This window comes from Hetaerina americana, unplaced genomic scaffold, assembly GCF_022747635.1.
Source record: "Hetaerina americana unplaced genomic scaffold, ioHetAmer1.1.p SCAF_4, whole genome shotgun sequence".
Lineage (NCBI taxonomy): Eukaryota > Metazoa > Arthropoda > Insecta > Odonata > Calopterygidae > Hetaerina > Hetaerina americana.
In genome coordinates this window covers 106,008,561-106,024,692 of record NW_027286985.1, presented here as the reverse complement: position 1 = coordinate 106,024,692, position 16,132 = coordinate 106,008,561, and the positions used below count along the sequence as shown (strand labels likewise).

The 16,132-nt window shown below is 41.1% G+C and overlaps 1 long non-coding RNA gene across 1 annotated transcript in view; it reads right to left on the bottom strand.

Annotated features, from left to right (window-relative positions):
- LOC139692252 (uncharacterized) overlaps positions 1 to 16,132 on the bottom strand; it is a 515,972-nt gene that overhangs the window by 51,835 nt on the left and 448,005 nt on the right. The window contains exon 4 of the long non-coding RNA XR_011701720.1: positions 10,220 to 10,266. This is a non-coding gene — a long non-coding RNA (uncharacterized lncRNA). The remainder of the gene's footprint in view (positions 1 to 10,219; positions 10,267 to 16,132) is intronic.

Below are 16,132 nucleotides of genomic sequence, written 5' to 3'. Positions count from 1 at the left end.
TCCATTCGTAGGCTATTCACTTATTCCATCTTCTTTTCCACTGTTTATAGCACCCATGGAAGTCCTCCTCGGCAGTTAGGCTTTTAATTTTGATCGCCGTTTCTTGCTTCATTGTGTCTACATCTTCCCTCATCACATTTTTGCATTTTGGGAATAGGAAAAAGTCGCAGGGGGCGAGATGTGGCAAATAAGGAGGATGATCAAGGAAGGTGATTGCATTTTTTGCCATAAACCGGCGAGCAATCAATGCTGAATGAGCATGTCGTGCATTTTCGTGCACGTATGTCCAAGGTACACCACTCGAAAGTATCGAACTTTGCCGAGTGAATGAATCCTTTTGGAATACGAGTCCGAGCAAGAATCCAGGATGTTCCATGGATTACTTCTACAGCATATTATTAGATATAACGTTGAACTGTACAGATTAAGGAACATGTTTTTATTTCAAACTAACTTGTTTCTACGTATTTTATTTGAATTATATTGGCGCATACGCCAAATTCAACCAATGGAATGTTATTAATTACAATGCATGGAGATTCTGAAAAATATCAGTTACACTACATTTCGGTTGGACTCAGATTTAGGATTAATGAATTTGCAAAATTCCCGGTAGCGGAATCGGATTCAGATTGTAATTTGGTATTTTTAGATAGATATTTTAGTATGCTGCAAGCCACCGCTAAGGTGTGTCGCAGGGGGTGAATACCCGCCATAGAAAAAATGACATCTTATATCTATCTGTTCTAAACTTAATCTCTCGAATTTTATTGAAATGATCAATTATCTCGTACATTTGCAACAACAGTGCTAAAGAGACATCCTTCCAATTTATATGTAAGAGATTTAAGCTGCAATTTAACCCTCACTTCGTGAGTGATTCCAAACCTATCTCCTCTAATATTTTGGATACGCTACTAAGTTTATCATAACGACCTTTTAAAAATCTAGCTCCTCTTCGCTGCACGCGTCCCAATTCGGAAATCGATTCAACTTCGTGAGGATCCCATATTTGTACTTGCAGCATATTCTAAATGAGCCTTAACCAGCGAAAGATGACATTTCTCTGATACTAATGGAGTGCAACATCAGACGCAAGCGGATTAAACATGGAAGAAGGCTGAGGAAATAGAATGTAGAAGCAACAACCGGGGCGATAAGAAAGGGTAGCACAGGGCTGTAGAGAAAATTGTGAGCGAGGAAACGGAGATGGGTGCAATGGAAGAAACATCGGAGCATATCAAAAAAGAGATATCATAAGCAGCAACCGAAACTTTAGGAACAATTAAAATAAAAGGGACAAGGAAACCATGGATGACCTACGAGATGATTAAGGAGATAGACGAGTGAAAGAAATAAAAGAATATAAACAAATAATTAGTAAGAGGTATATAGACAAATAATAAATTGATTCTGTAAACTACAAGGGTGACAGGAGTGACGTGGCTGACGGGGTGCGAGGCAACGGAGAGTCAACAATTGAGGGGAGAAATAGATGAGTTGCATAAATTTGACTAATTGGTAGCATTTATGAGGTAGGAAATTGACTGGAGGATTCCTTCACATCAATGTGCTCCAATCCCAAAAAAGGGAAACGCAGTCATACTATGCAAGTTCTTAAGAATAATGTTCGAGTAAGCACGCAATTGAAGCGGTACTTCGGATCATCAATAAGGGGATGGGGAAGAGGGAAAGTGATCGTTTAGGGGATGATCGATTAGGCTTGGGAAGGGTAAGGGCACGCGTGATGACGAAGTAGTATTGAGGTCACTACTGCTGCCTCTAGTGGAGAGGGACATAGCATAAACGACAGGATTTATTTCCATGAGGCGTCTTATACAGAGAATTGGGTCGTGATCGTTGGGCCAGTGGGAACGGGTTTTGTTCGGAAGAGGAGTAAGGCAGGGGTGCTCATTGTAAACGGCGCTTAAAAAAGATGCATGTATACATGGTTTGTATTATAGCATAGGGAAAAGTTTCGGAGAAATAGATTTATTTCAGATGTTGCAGCAAGGTCTCAACATTACCCGAAGTAAATCCCTTCAACGTCGACACACTTTTGCCAGAGCGGTTTTCCCACGACTCGAAGGCTCCCTGGTAGGCGGATTCCGGATAAGGGTACGCGTGCAAGCTTCTTAGACGGCACTTGTGACTCCAATGGCGGTGTCCTTTGAGAGAGGGAGGATTTCACTTTTGGGAATACGAAATAGTCTCTTGGTGCCAAGTCGGGACCATAAGGGGGTTGGGGAATCGCCGCGATGACGTTTTTCGTCAGGTAGTCGGTTACCTCGGAGCCTCAAGGAATTGGATATGAGAAAATTATCTGCTACATGAGTAGATGCTCTGCTCCGCTGCTAATCTGGAGGCAGGGTCACAAACGCATCAAAATGGAAATTTTTGAACAATATTTGAGCAACCAACAAGATTTTCTGCGCCGGTTTGTAACCACAGATGAAACTTTGGTCCACTACTATACCCCAGAGACAAAACAGCAGTCGAAGCCTTGTTAGCATATTGATGCAACACCACTCAAGAAAGCTAAGGCAATGCGGTCGGCCGGAAAGAGGATGGCCTCAGTTTTCTGGGATACAAAAGGTATTCTGCTGATGGATTATCATTCCACTGGTCAAACAATTAAACACAGTAATCAACCCGAAGGTCGGTTTAGTCGGAGATGGTAGAGTTCACCCAGTTACTGAATAATAATACACTAACCAACGGGACCAACTACAGCAAAAGATACACGAAAAAAAGGCCAGGTTCGGCAAGCAAGAAATTCATCCTTCATCAAGAAAAAGCCCGCCAAAACCCAAGTGTTGATGCCGTGGCAAAATTACGTCAACTGAGATAAGAATTAAATGAAACAGTCTCTGGCGTCACTTGGTGGAAATTCTGATGATGTTATACCATAACGAAACCTAGGTAGTAATAAAAGTGATTTATGTGGAAAGGCGAAGTATTTTAAATTTAATTTCAATAAGATATGAATTGTTGCCGCACCCGCCTTATTCGCCTGATTTGGCTCCGTCAGATTGCCATCTCTTCCCCAATCTCAAAATTTTCCTCGATTGACGGAGATTCTCTCCAGACAAATAATTAACAGCCGAAATAGACGGGTGCTTTGCGGGCCTGAAGGAATCTAAGATTTAAAATGGGATCAAGACAAGGAAAATTGCTGGACCAAGTGCATTAGTGTACAGGGAGATTAAATTGAAAAATAAAAAAGTTACACTGAGCTAAGTCGTTAATTTCTATTCCATTCCGAGAATTTTTCAAACTACTCTCGTAATAAATCATTCGATTTATCAAATGTGGGCTTATGGACGGGATAAGAATTTGAATTTGGAGCGAGTTTTCCAATTAATAATGAAATTGAACGGTGTACCCTAATGTGAGTATAGGATAAAGGGGATATTGAGGACCCAAAGGATTTGGAGGCGTGAGAGGGGAGGAGGGGGAAGGAAGGAGGGAAGGTAGGTGTAGGAATGAGCGAACGGGGTGTGTGGCAGGGGGCGAACGGAAGAGGGGCGGGGGGGGGGGCAGCATCGTCTTGAAGGGGCCGCAATGCGGCGCTTCCCCGGCACTCCTTCCTCCGCCGACGGCCATCCGAACGACAAAGACAAAAGCCAAGCGTACAGCGGAGAGAGGAAGTAACAGATGAAGGGGAGAGATTGCTGAACAAATAGGAGGCGCTGTTGCCTCCGCAAGGGAAGGCCCGTGCTCCGAATCGAATTTCGCGGAAAAGATTCCCGGTCAGAGAGGGACGCTCTCTTCGGGGGAAATGGAACCGGAAAAGGTCATAAACCCATAATGGAAATGCGAATCACAAATCGGCGATAAAGAAGAAACTGGGAGAATCAGTTGAGAAAAACTCGCAGGGAATTTATGAGATTGATAATTACACCCGCAGAAAGAGGAAGAATTTTGAAATTACATTCTCAAAACCATAACAGTTACTTGGATAAAAATATTATGATATTTATTAGCGGTTATCGTTTCGAGAATAACATTGTGTAATTGTTCCATGATGAATAATGTCAAAATAAAACCTTTGCCATTTCACACATGCAAAATAAACTTCAATGCAACTCAGGTTTCATTGCGGTACATCAGGCCCTCGTGCTTAGTGACGCTGGACCGCAGTTAAACCTTGGTTGCATTGAAGTTTATTTTACATATGTGGATCTATTATGTTTTATTTTGAATTTATTCATTATTAATAGCGATTACCTGATAGGATCAACGAAGAGGGATATTCATCTTTTGGAATTTAGGGGTAATAGTTAAAGAGTCAGAATTTTGGGAGAGAAAGGATGGGAAAAGAGTCGTCAGTAGCCTCTTACGTTTCACGAAAGGCGCCGAGGAAGAAAAATTCGAACGTCACATACTAAGACCGCAATACTGGCTTGAATGGTCTTCACATGGCACTTTAGAAGAGATTGTTACTACTTATGAAAACTTCGCCACCGCCGAAATCCCAACCCAGGCTCTCGGAAAGTGATTATATGGCATTATACCAACCGTAGTCCTAGATGGAGACAAATTCTTGATGGCGATATGGAGGTGGACTACAGGGAAAATCACACACACATCACGCGAAGGAATACTTAGATGAGAATACCTCGTGATTAAGAGATTACCTTAGAAATAATTAGAAAGGAGAACGTTTAGATGACAAAATCTAGAGAGATAGCTGCATAAACGACGAGGGCATATTCTTCGTATCTTATCCCTCAAAGGATGTCAATACGATATGTTGGTTGGTCCCAACGGATTTCCCCTGGGACGAATCACCGGGAGAGGACGACACCAAACCGCGGTCAAGGATTCCGGGTTTAATCCTAAAATCTTTGATTGAGCAGGCGCGGTGTTCCTAATCCTCAATAGACTCCTCGGACCAGCACAAATGCGGCCAGAATTATTTCGGCTGGCCTTGGTTAAGTCCTTTGGGGTAAAAGCCATGGCACTTTGGGATTTCATAAAAACATGACGTCGAAAATACGAGGGATTTCGATAAAGTACCGTTATGCTGTAAAAAATACACTGGAGCAGATGGGGAATATTTATTATTTTCGTCTTAAAACCACATATCTCTACTATTTTTATAAATATTCGCCAAACCGATATAAACATTGGTCATATCTCTGAACACGTTTACAAATTCCTTCAGCATATAACGCTGCCACCTAAGATTGTGGCCAACCGATGACGTTGGCATCTTGAAGTTTCTCATTAAGACGACCACAAAATGTGTGGTAGCCTAACGTTTTAGTCATATTTCCATGCAAAAGAGTCGCATTAATCTGCGGAAAACTTTCTAAAGATTTTGAGATATCTTAAAACGCCGGATTTCATGAAATTTTCCTCAATTTTCAGGTGCAGTTCAATTGTTCACCACAGACGGGGGCTTCTGCCATCATAATCGACATTTGTCCGCTCACTCTTAAACGAACGACAAAACTGACGCACAGCTCTTGTCACTCATCACATTTGGTCCATAGAGAGCAAAAATTTCCCGATGAATCTCAGCAGTTTCTTTGTTTTTTCCAATAAGAACCTTATCACTAAAAGGGCTTCACATTCGGCAAGAATTCCTATTGTATTGTTCATCTTGACTCTGTCGTAAACAAGTAACGAGCCGTGTGACCTTCGCAATCACTGCAGTTCGAGGCGTACTGACCTACTATGTGCGTCCATTCAGCCACCATTCGGCTCCCCCCATTACTTCTCACGCCACACGAAAAAGAAAGTTACTTTCTAGACGGCCCTCGTACGATACATATCAATATCGGGAATAATTTAATTATCTGCGAAAAATGTATTCGGGTCAATCTTAGATCAAGAGTAAAACTGAAAATTGTTTATCCACATACCGAGATGCACGATTCACGTGCCTTGAAGCCAAAGTGGACCTCAATTGAACTGTATTTGATCAACTGGCAAGATCAACTCAATTCGGCAGACTTTCAACCAGTAACAGTGAGACACTTTGGAATGAAATACTGCATGAAAGAACCATCTTTTTCATGTCCAGCTATCTCATATTTTAATATTCTCGATGATTTTTCGACTAAGTGTCACATCATTTTCAGCTCAACAAGTACAAGCATTGCTGCATACTGATTCCGTGTATCTGAAAACGAGGCTAATTCGTTGAAAGGTTTTGCAAATTAGATGAGAAATTAATAATCATGACAATCAATACTTTATGTGACTAATAATAGAGTGAATATTGGTCTATTGGTATTGAAAAAAAAATTACGTGGGTTGTCCAGAAAATAACATAAGTTTCGGCCTAGCGTGGTGGTGGGGAGGACTACTACAGCCCTACCCACTAGGTGCCTTGGTGTCCTTACACTCAGTGAACAGCCTGAAACGTCCTTCCACTCAGAGAGCATCCTGAGCAGACAGTCTTACTTCTACTTTGCTCTCATTGCGAACTGTGAAAATGTGAGCTGCAATAGAAAATCCCGCGAGTGGTGGAGTACGATCTGTAATAAGGTTTTGCTGGCAAAAAATTACAAGACAATTGAAATTCATGGGCAACTTTGTGAGTTTGTGTACGGAGACGGAATTAGGAGTGAATAAGGAGTGAGGCTAAGGGTGCGTTCAGTTTAAAAATGACCACAGCACCAATATCAATACTATACGAATACCGTGGTGATCTTCTTAGCCTTGTGACAGATAAACTGACGGTGAAAATCAACGAAAATATCTGTAAAAATCATAGATTCCGGATTTCCCGCTTAATTTTCCCAAAATTTCACGAAGTCTACTGCATTAAATTGGTTCAGGGAAGCTTGCCTATGACAAGTTTAAGGTAAAAGATTTTTTCAGAGACAGAATTGAAAATATTGTGTATCGCTATGATAAATGCCACCATTTGAATGGAAAATATGTAAATAATAAAGTAAAAATGTGCCTTTTAAATGTAAATAATAAAAACTTTGTCTAGTAACTAGATACATATTTTATTTCAAAATGCAAATTACTTTCTGGACATTCATTGCACAATGGCATACTATGCTCGCACTTTCCAAAATAACAGCAGAGGGCAAGACATAGATTAGGCAGAGGGAATCATGCACAAAAATCAGTGTGAGAGTTTCACCATTTGCGCCCAGCCAAAAGCGATGAAAGAATCCGGAAGAAAATTATTACAAGGAGAGTACAAGCAAGGAAGACACCCTACCAGAAGAAAATATTAAATGACCGCAGGAAATACAGGCATCTACGTTCTGGCACAGACTTTAATAAAAAAATAGGTCCGAGGCACGCCTCAAAATTAAGCCCACAAGAATAAGCTATCTATCGAAGGTAGGTTTCGGGCAATCCCAAAAAATTATAGTCTAATACGCATCGATAGGTCATCCTCTTTGCTGCCCTGCGAGAATCCCTCATTCAGTTCATTCGACCTGCAGTCGCGTCCGTCAATAAAGCTTCTCTTCCCTTCAGCCCTCCTCCCCGCTCGCCTAACACACTCCCTTCTACGCCATGGCAACCTTCAACGTTCCCCCACCTCTCAGCATTCCTAGTAGTAGCGTTTAGGGGAGGTGACCGACAACTGAGGTCATTTGCACCATAGGGGATGGGCAGGAAAGGATGAAGGGCGGAGAGAATCCCGGCGTCGGCATTCGCCTACTCTTTACGAAAGAGTAGGCTAAATGCCGAAGGGGTCCGCAGCTTAACGTCCCATCCGACGGACGGCGTACTCACTCAAAGTGCCCTTCACAAAGCACCTCGAGTAGGGATCGAGATACCTCTGAAAAATATTCAACACCGCCGGGATTTGAACCTAAGCTCTCTGGGTGGGAAGCCAGTACGATATCAACCTTACCAATTCCGATCCCCCTCAGCATTCCTCCGCAGACGTTCCGGCAAGAAAGCTTTCCAAGAAGTAGCGTTTTCAAAGAAATACTTCGCAAAATTTAGTGAAGTGCCTCCGAAAAACGAGACAGGGCAGCACGGTAACAAAGAAAGGAGGATTCCAAGAGGCAATTCGCATCGCGTCGTCTCTCTGCAGGGGTGTTCGGGCCCGGCGGAGGCGAGCGAAAATGACGTCGAATCGGGAGGGAGGGGTTGGACGGGGACTCGGGGGGGGGGGAAGAAGCCCCATCTCGTGACGGCGGTCGAAGAATATCCGCTGTCGATATTTCGAACCGCCTGTCCACATTTCCCGAGGATCCCACGTGGGAGAGATACAAAAAGACGCGATGGGAAACCGATGCAACTACGGTCGTCACCCGCGAAAAGACCATCCACGTTGCCAAGCAACCGCGACCCCAATTCAATAGTACAGAGTATTTTGCGTTGCTGAACGCACAGCGATGGTAGTGCTGATGTCAAATGTATAACTGGTATTGGCAAATGAATTTCATGCCATTTATATGAGAAAAAAACATTCAATATTTATGAAAAAAGCAATATGGCAGATAAAAAACAGTTTTCAAAATAGTCACCTCTTCAAAAATTACTTTTTCATACCTATTACAATTATAGAATTAATTTTTAAATGAAGGACATATTCTAAGCATCAAATTCTTCCTTGTTTAGTTTAGACATGTTCGAGAAATTATTCAACGTCCAAAGGAACAACTTCAGGCTGATTGCAATGATGAGTTCAACCAGAGACTGGACTCAAAGAGGGAGCATGTTAAGCAAGATTTGAGCCGTGCTCAAATGAATTACCAATGGGCGCGGTGGTCATATGAAATGACAATGAGGGCACGTGAATAGGCAAGGGAAGAGAAGGAGAGAGCATTGGCAAGAAATGTTACTTCGCTTTTGAATAAGCTGGATTCACTCGAATGCCGAAATGTGTTCCTTTTAGATTTAATTGAGAAGGACATGGTGGGTTGGTTTGAACTTAGAAGATTGCGAGAGACATCAAGTCAACGCGCAGCAGAGAGTTGAATGAACTCGAAGATGAACTACGATGGAAGCAGTTGTATCTCGCTGATTTGACGAAATACTACGAGGAGACTTCCCTGGATCCGCCTGAATTTACTACCAATAATGGACATGAACAGCAATTCTAATTATTAATGAATCCTACAAAAATATATTTTGTGGATCTTAACAATATACATCGCATGTTTTAATTAAATGTGGGTGTATATGAGATGTCCCGATTGATTTGAAAAAATACATATTTCAAAATTATTTCTTTTTCATTTTCACTTTTTGATGGCATTAGGCTCATTAGAATTTATTGAATGATATTTATTCAATCTGCTCTACACTTAATCTATCTAATTTTATTGACCCGATCTCGCCCACCGAAATGCATTTTCAACATCACTGCTAAATGAATTCCAATTTATGCAATAGATTTAATCTATAATTTAACCTCTGCTCCGTGAGTGATTCCAAGCCTAGCTCCTCTAATATGTTGGATACGCCGCTAAGTTTATCATAACATCGTTTCAGAGATCTAGCTTCTCCCCGCTGCACGCGATCAAATTCGGCAATCAATCTAACTTCGCGCAGATCCCATATACTTGAAGCATATTATAATTGAGGCCAGCGAAGGACAACATTTCTCTTTGACCTTTTCATCACATTTACTCAGTGCGGGGAGGAATGCATAGTTTTTTTTCCGACGGGATATAGAATGGTAGAGGCGCGTATTTATTTGGTATAATAAGGGTTTGTGTTTCAGGGTCAGACTGACCAGGGAGGGGGGGAGGGAGGAAAGGAGGAATGGAAAGAGCGCATGGGGGTGGGGGTTGGATAGAGGCGGCACAAGTGTGTGGGGGTGAGAGGGAAACCCAGGGGTTGGGATAGGAAGAAGTGTGGACTCACCACGGTCGCGTTGGTGAGGAAGGGTCAACTCCCAACGACCCATCGAACAATACGCATTACGAGGGTGTGGAGGGGATGGGAGGTGTGCTTGGTGAACACACGCGGTGCAGTCACGGACAGGTCGGTTTCTTCACGCCAATACAAAATCGAAGGAATTTTTAAGACCACTTTGGAAAGCATAACTTTTTTACTTTTATGCATCTATTATTTAATAAAAACCAACCATTCAATTATGAATTATCAAAAAGTATGCACGGAGAAATTGATACTCAAACATTCCGGCGACCACGTCACCTTCGTCAGTTGGAGAGAAGACTTCTAAAGAGTAGCGCTGTGACGCCACAAAATTGATACATGTTGATGCCTATAAGAAAAATCATCGAAACCGTATCATAAGGCAGAATTTCAAACTCACCTTAGTCGTGCAGTCGAATATGAATCCTCCCACTCTCTCGTTGAAATCTGTAACGAAAAAGAATAAAATACTTCAGAATTCCTTCACGAACCACACAATGCATGCCGATGTTGTTCCCTGTACATATATTGGTTTGATCGGCAAAGAGAAAACCGTTGGGCGGCGGGGAATACCGACTTCAAGGACCACGCTCTATGGCTTAACGTTTCTCACGAGTCGCAGCGAGTCTCTCCACTGAATATGAGCGCTACCAACGCGGGAGAAACGTTGAGCTACACTATGCTCTATACCTTGCCCCACCTCAATGGATTTGGGAGTCTTTCATAGATGACGTGGATTCATCGTTAGAGTACAACCGCCAACTGCGGATGTAAATCTAGATGTCGCCGTGCGGTCAACAATAAATGTAGGAGGGCATCAAAAGGAATCGATGACCAAGAAAATGGTTTACTCGTCTCAGACGAAAGGGAGAGGAATCACGAGAAGGGCGACTGAAAATTAACGGGCCAACTGCGTGGCCAATGAAGGCAGTGAGACAGGAGCATTTTTTTCTCCATGCGTTGACGAACTGTTCGAGGTCTAAAATCGCAATAAGTATAAGTGTTGGTCGAAGACATCGAAGTCTAAAAGCAATCAAAAAGCAATTGAAATAGGGAATATGGTATTCAATTCACTGAGATGAATAATTTTGTTTTTTATACATGTATATTCATTATACAGTAAACCTTCGCAAGGGCGCGTATACATCATAGACATAAATAGACATAGTATAATTTCAAAATGACTACGCACATACAAATATGTTACGCAAAAAATATTAAAAATAATGTAATCATTTCTCGAATTTCTGGCATAATCATGAGAAAGTTTTCCAAAAGTCCTATTTACTAAAGAAATGTCACTAGAGGCAATAAAGTTGGAAAACATTCTTTTCTTTTATTTTTTCCCCGTGAACTTCAATTGTAAGAATTCCTTGATATTCACTAGGATATCTTGAGAAATTTCTTTGGCGACAAAAGGTCGAAAGACCCTTTCGGCGCTCTCTAGTAATAAGCCAGGAAGCAAGACGAACTTTTCGCATTGGGTTTTAGCTCTGAATGGAGCACAACCTGGATCACTGACACACAATAGAAGGATGAATTACATCGAAATCCGATGATGGAGTTTGATTCTGGTGATCCATGGACAGACAAAGTGGGTTGCGAGCAAGTGTACGTAGAGAGGGAAGTTATATGGAACACTACCCTGCAAAAAAAGACGAATTTCGCTCATCGTGAGACAAGAGAGATATTTTAGGGTCTTGCAACAAAAGGCTAGACATCTTGATACGAGAGTAGGCTGATGTACGCATGCTTGTTCAGCGCGAACGAAATGACCTTCAGAAGCTCTCCTGGTGGCACGTGGAAGTAACATTCCCCCTCAACACGCTTGCGCAGGTTTGAGGTCGTTGCGTCCATCCAGTGTATTTCGAGAATCGGAAGTATGTATACGTATTCTGGTGCTATGGCAACGCGAGTTAAACAGCGTGCTGTTATGGAATTTTTAAATGCTGAAAAAGTGACTCCTATTGAGATTAATCGTCGCTTAAAGGCTGTTCGCGGCGCCGATGCTGTTAAGTAGGTGTACTGTAATTCGATGGATAGTATAATTCCGTGGTTGCGAGCCTGGAAAAGCCATAATTGTTGATGAAACACGCAGCGGACGTCCGATCACTGCCACAGACGACAAAGATCGCAAACTCGTCGAAGATTTGATTAAAAAGTGACCAGCGAATCACTCAAAGGCTTATCACAAACCATATTGGAATATTCAAGGTGTGTGCCGGCTTCATTATTGAACAATTGGGATACCGTCAAATCTGAGCATGATGGGTACCACGCCGTCTCACAGACGAGAACAAACAAAACACTCCTTCCCCGATCTTGCGCATTGCGATTTTTATTTGTATTCGAGAAAAGTCGGAGGAGTTTTTCAGTGACGGAATGAAAAATCTTGTTACACGTTGGGAGAGATGTGTTAGCCTTAATGGTGACTATGTTGAAAAGTAAATATATGATTTTGAAATTGCAGAATTGAATGTATTTTTTGCCCGATCTTGCAATTTCTTTGTGGTCTACAAGCATGTGTGCATTACTTTTCGGCCTACCCTCGTATGTAGTAAAACGATTACATTTACTTGACGAGGTGAGAAAGAATAGACGCGAGAAAAATATGCACTATCCAAAGAGAGAGAGAGAAGAATGAAATGCTTGAGTCAATCATACCACTGCGAATTGAAAGACTACGCAATGTATTTTTCTTCCATGAAATGTTTGAGTAAGGCAAGCATGTGAATAGTCGTGCCGTGGAGGGTACTCGTCGTCATTTCACGCGACTCATGTCACTCGACGTCGCCAACTTAGGCGCGAAACGCCCCGGGGCTCCGAAAAAATGCAGAAGGTTTAACGATCTCCCAGGAATACCGAGAGTATCCACGTTCCTTCGGCTGAAATGCGGACAAAGGGGGAACGCGGTGAATATCACGTTAAGGCCCAGTTAATGTGTGACTACAGTTATGGCCTCGGCCGAAATTATGAGTACATCTGACGCTTAAAAATAGAGCTAATGTATACTCTCCATGCTCAATTGCTATCCCTGCTAAATGCCAAGAACGATAATTCATGCGTTAAAACAAACTTTTAAATTCAGATTAATTACGCTTCAAAAATACTCGTCTAATCATGCGCACGAGATATCTCACTGTTGAATCATTTACTAAGGATTTAGTCGACGTATACGAGTAATGTCCAGAAAACAACTAACATTTTTAAATAAAATATGAACCTATCGACTAGGCAAAGTTTTATCATGCACATGTGAAAGGTAGAGTCTTCAAATATTTTTCGACATAGTCGCCATTTGAATTGAGGAATTTATTATTAAGATATACAAAAGCTTTTCATTTCTGTCTCGGATGAAATCTGACGCCTTACATTCTAATCACCTGTTTACACCAGACTGCAATCATGCGTCACTGTCTAAGCACTTCGTTGCAAAGCACGTCCAGCGAGAGATTCGTAACAGTAAATCAGCGATTTCCATGGATTTTTTCGTTGAGTTTCGCGGTCAGTTCATCTGTCATAAGGCTGAGCCACTGCGGCCCTCATCGTGAATATTGTTGATGTGGCCATTTAAAAAAAACCGAATGCACCACTACCCGTCACTCCACCTTCACACATTTATTCCGTCTCCGTACAACCTTTTATAAAGTTGCCCATGAATTTCCATTGTCTTGTGTTTTTTTTTGCCAGCAAAAAACCTGATCACATACCACACTTCGCAACTCGCAGAATTTTCTATCAAAACTGACATTTTAACAGTTCGCAATGGGAGCAAAGTAGAAGAACCACAGTCTGTCTGCTCACACTACCTCGGCAGGGTGCGTAGTACTGAGTGAAGGGGCGTTTAGAGGCCAAGATCCCTACCCGCCGCCACACTAGGCCGAAACGTAAGTTACTTTCTGGTCACCGCTCGTACTTCATTCACACATGCCAACGTTTAGGTTCATATAAATTACTATCAATATAGTCAGTCTAAGAAGAGTCTGTAAGAAGCTAAATTTGTCCTTTCCACTACAACTAGTACTTATTTTAAATCACCTTTAGGACCAGAAAATGTAAAATCGCCAAAAACCATTTTTCCATTCATAATAGTGCGTTTCCAGATATCCGCCTAAAAGTTGAATTTATAAAAAAATGGAAACGTCATGCGGGAATTAAATCTTACGCAATCATGTAACCACACAATCCTTACTCAAGCTTACTTTGGGCAACTATTTTGTCCATGAATCAATTGGTAAGCATCTTTAATGTCTTCACTAATAAGGAGTTTCTTAAAGAATGATAATAAAACCACTACATGGGAACAACAACAGAGAGGTGCCAGTACCACAGATCTCATCCCAGAGCACTGACGAGTAACGAGTTTACTTATAAAGGATTACCTATTACTACGTGGGTACCTCGTTGCGCTAGCAGTGAAATCTGGTGGTGATTCCGAGAACCCTTCTAACTATCCTCGTAGATTAAAACATGGACGACAAGGCACTTGAAAGATACATCTGCATAGATGATAAAGTGAGATCGTGGATACGCACGTATCAAAATGAAATTGCGATGAAATGCCGAAAATTCGGTGGAATCCTTTTTTAAGGCCCACGGCACGTGGAAAGCATTAAATTGGTGTGTAGGGATAACGAAAAAGTGGGCTCCGACACCCCTAATATTCGCATCCGCCAATAAATTCCCTAAGACCCCCCAGGGGGTCGATTTCCATCACGCCATTCGCCGCGTGATAAGTCACGCAATATGACTCATTAATTACAACTCACGAAAGATTTAAAATCTAGCGCTAAATGAAAGACTCTTTTGGAATTGCTTTTAAAAGCGACAGAAAAGATAAACGTTCGACAAAATAAATAAAAAAAACTTTGATTTTTTAGGTAATGACCAAATTCCACGCGGTCGGCACTAAGTACCAGTCCGAGGAGACGAGTTCGGGTACCTATTAATCTGGAAAACAAAAAAAGTATTTTATTTTCAAATGGATCCATAGATTACAAGCATGGACGAAACGTTCAAATAAATCTGTTAATCATTGTAGCCGTAAATCAACGATTAGAGATTCAGTATTAATTTAGCGGAAGTTCTTGAATTAATTTACCAACTTCAAGTTTAATTTACCTAATTTAAAACATCACAAATACAATGGTCTCTATCAAAAGGCCAGAATGGGGCATTTAGATTTTACAACCGAAGGAAAAAGTTAAAATGCAATATGGTACGCAAAACCTGAAGCGATGGATAAAGCAAAATGAGAATCCGGAGAGCAAATATCAAAAAGGCATTCTAGAAGAACACAAAACATACCCTCGGAAAAAGCTGTACGGCACTAAATCATTATAGAATATCGACAGACCCTTCCCGATCAACATCTCCAATGCAAATTCCAAAGAAACTGCGGGAGATGCCGCAACAGTAACTTTTAACGGAGTCATCCGCTAATGTGCATTTCAATCCAGCAATTTCAGAGTGTAAAAATCATTCGCCTTGACTGGGATCCCAGTCAAGGCGAATGATTTTTACACTCTGAAATTGTTGCATTGATCTCCAATGCAATTTTTGCAAACCACAATTTCTAATAATGTATTTTTTTAAATTTTAGCATATAATAAGCGTATAATACACATGGATCCGACACCCAACATTGTTCACTACAAGGTAAACGTTTTAAATGTCGCTGGTACTGGAAATGTCCTAAAAGTTGGAGAATGTAATGCAAGAGTTGGGTAGGGTTCTATTGTTTCTAAATATTATATTTATAAGATTAGAAATCGAACCTTAGAAAATATAACCCTACTCGCTAATGCCATTACTATGTATTAATCGTATACTATAAATAAATAATTAAATTATTTTGAGAAAATTTTCATATTTAATAATCTTAAAAATATTTAATATAGAAATTTCAGTTTACAAATAATTTTATTAGGAAAAATATTTTTATCAAATAACATTATTAGAAAAACTGCATTACATACTTTGAGAGGGAACCCCGACAGACAAATGGCGTCTATCACTCAATACGGATGCGTCATTTGAATGGAAGCAGTGAGGGTAAGGAGTTCGGAATCAACGTCCGTTCTCTATAGGAGAGGAATCTAAGAATTTAAGATGGATTAACGAAAGAAGAATGATTATCAAATGAGAAAAAGTAAGCGATATTCAAAAGCACAGCAAACGAAAAGTGAGAATACCATCCGACGCTCCATTAGGATGGCCAAAACTAGACAGCGTGCTGAAGCAGTTGGTAGGGTTGCGAAAGGAAAAAGGCATAAAAAACTGTCTCAAACAGCGCCAGGATTTAAACAATTGA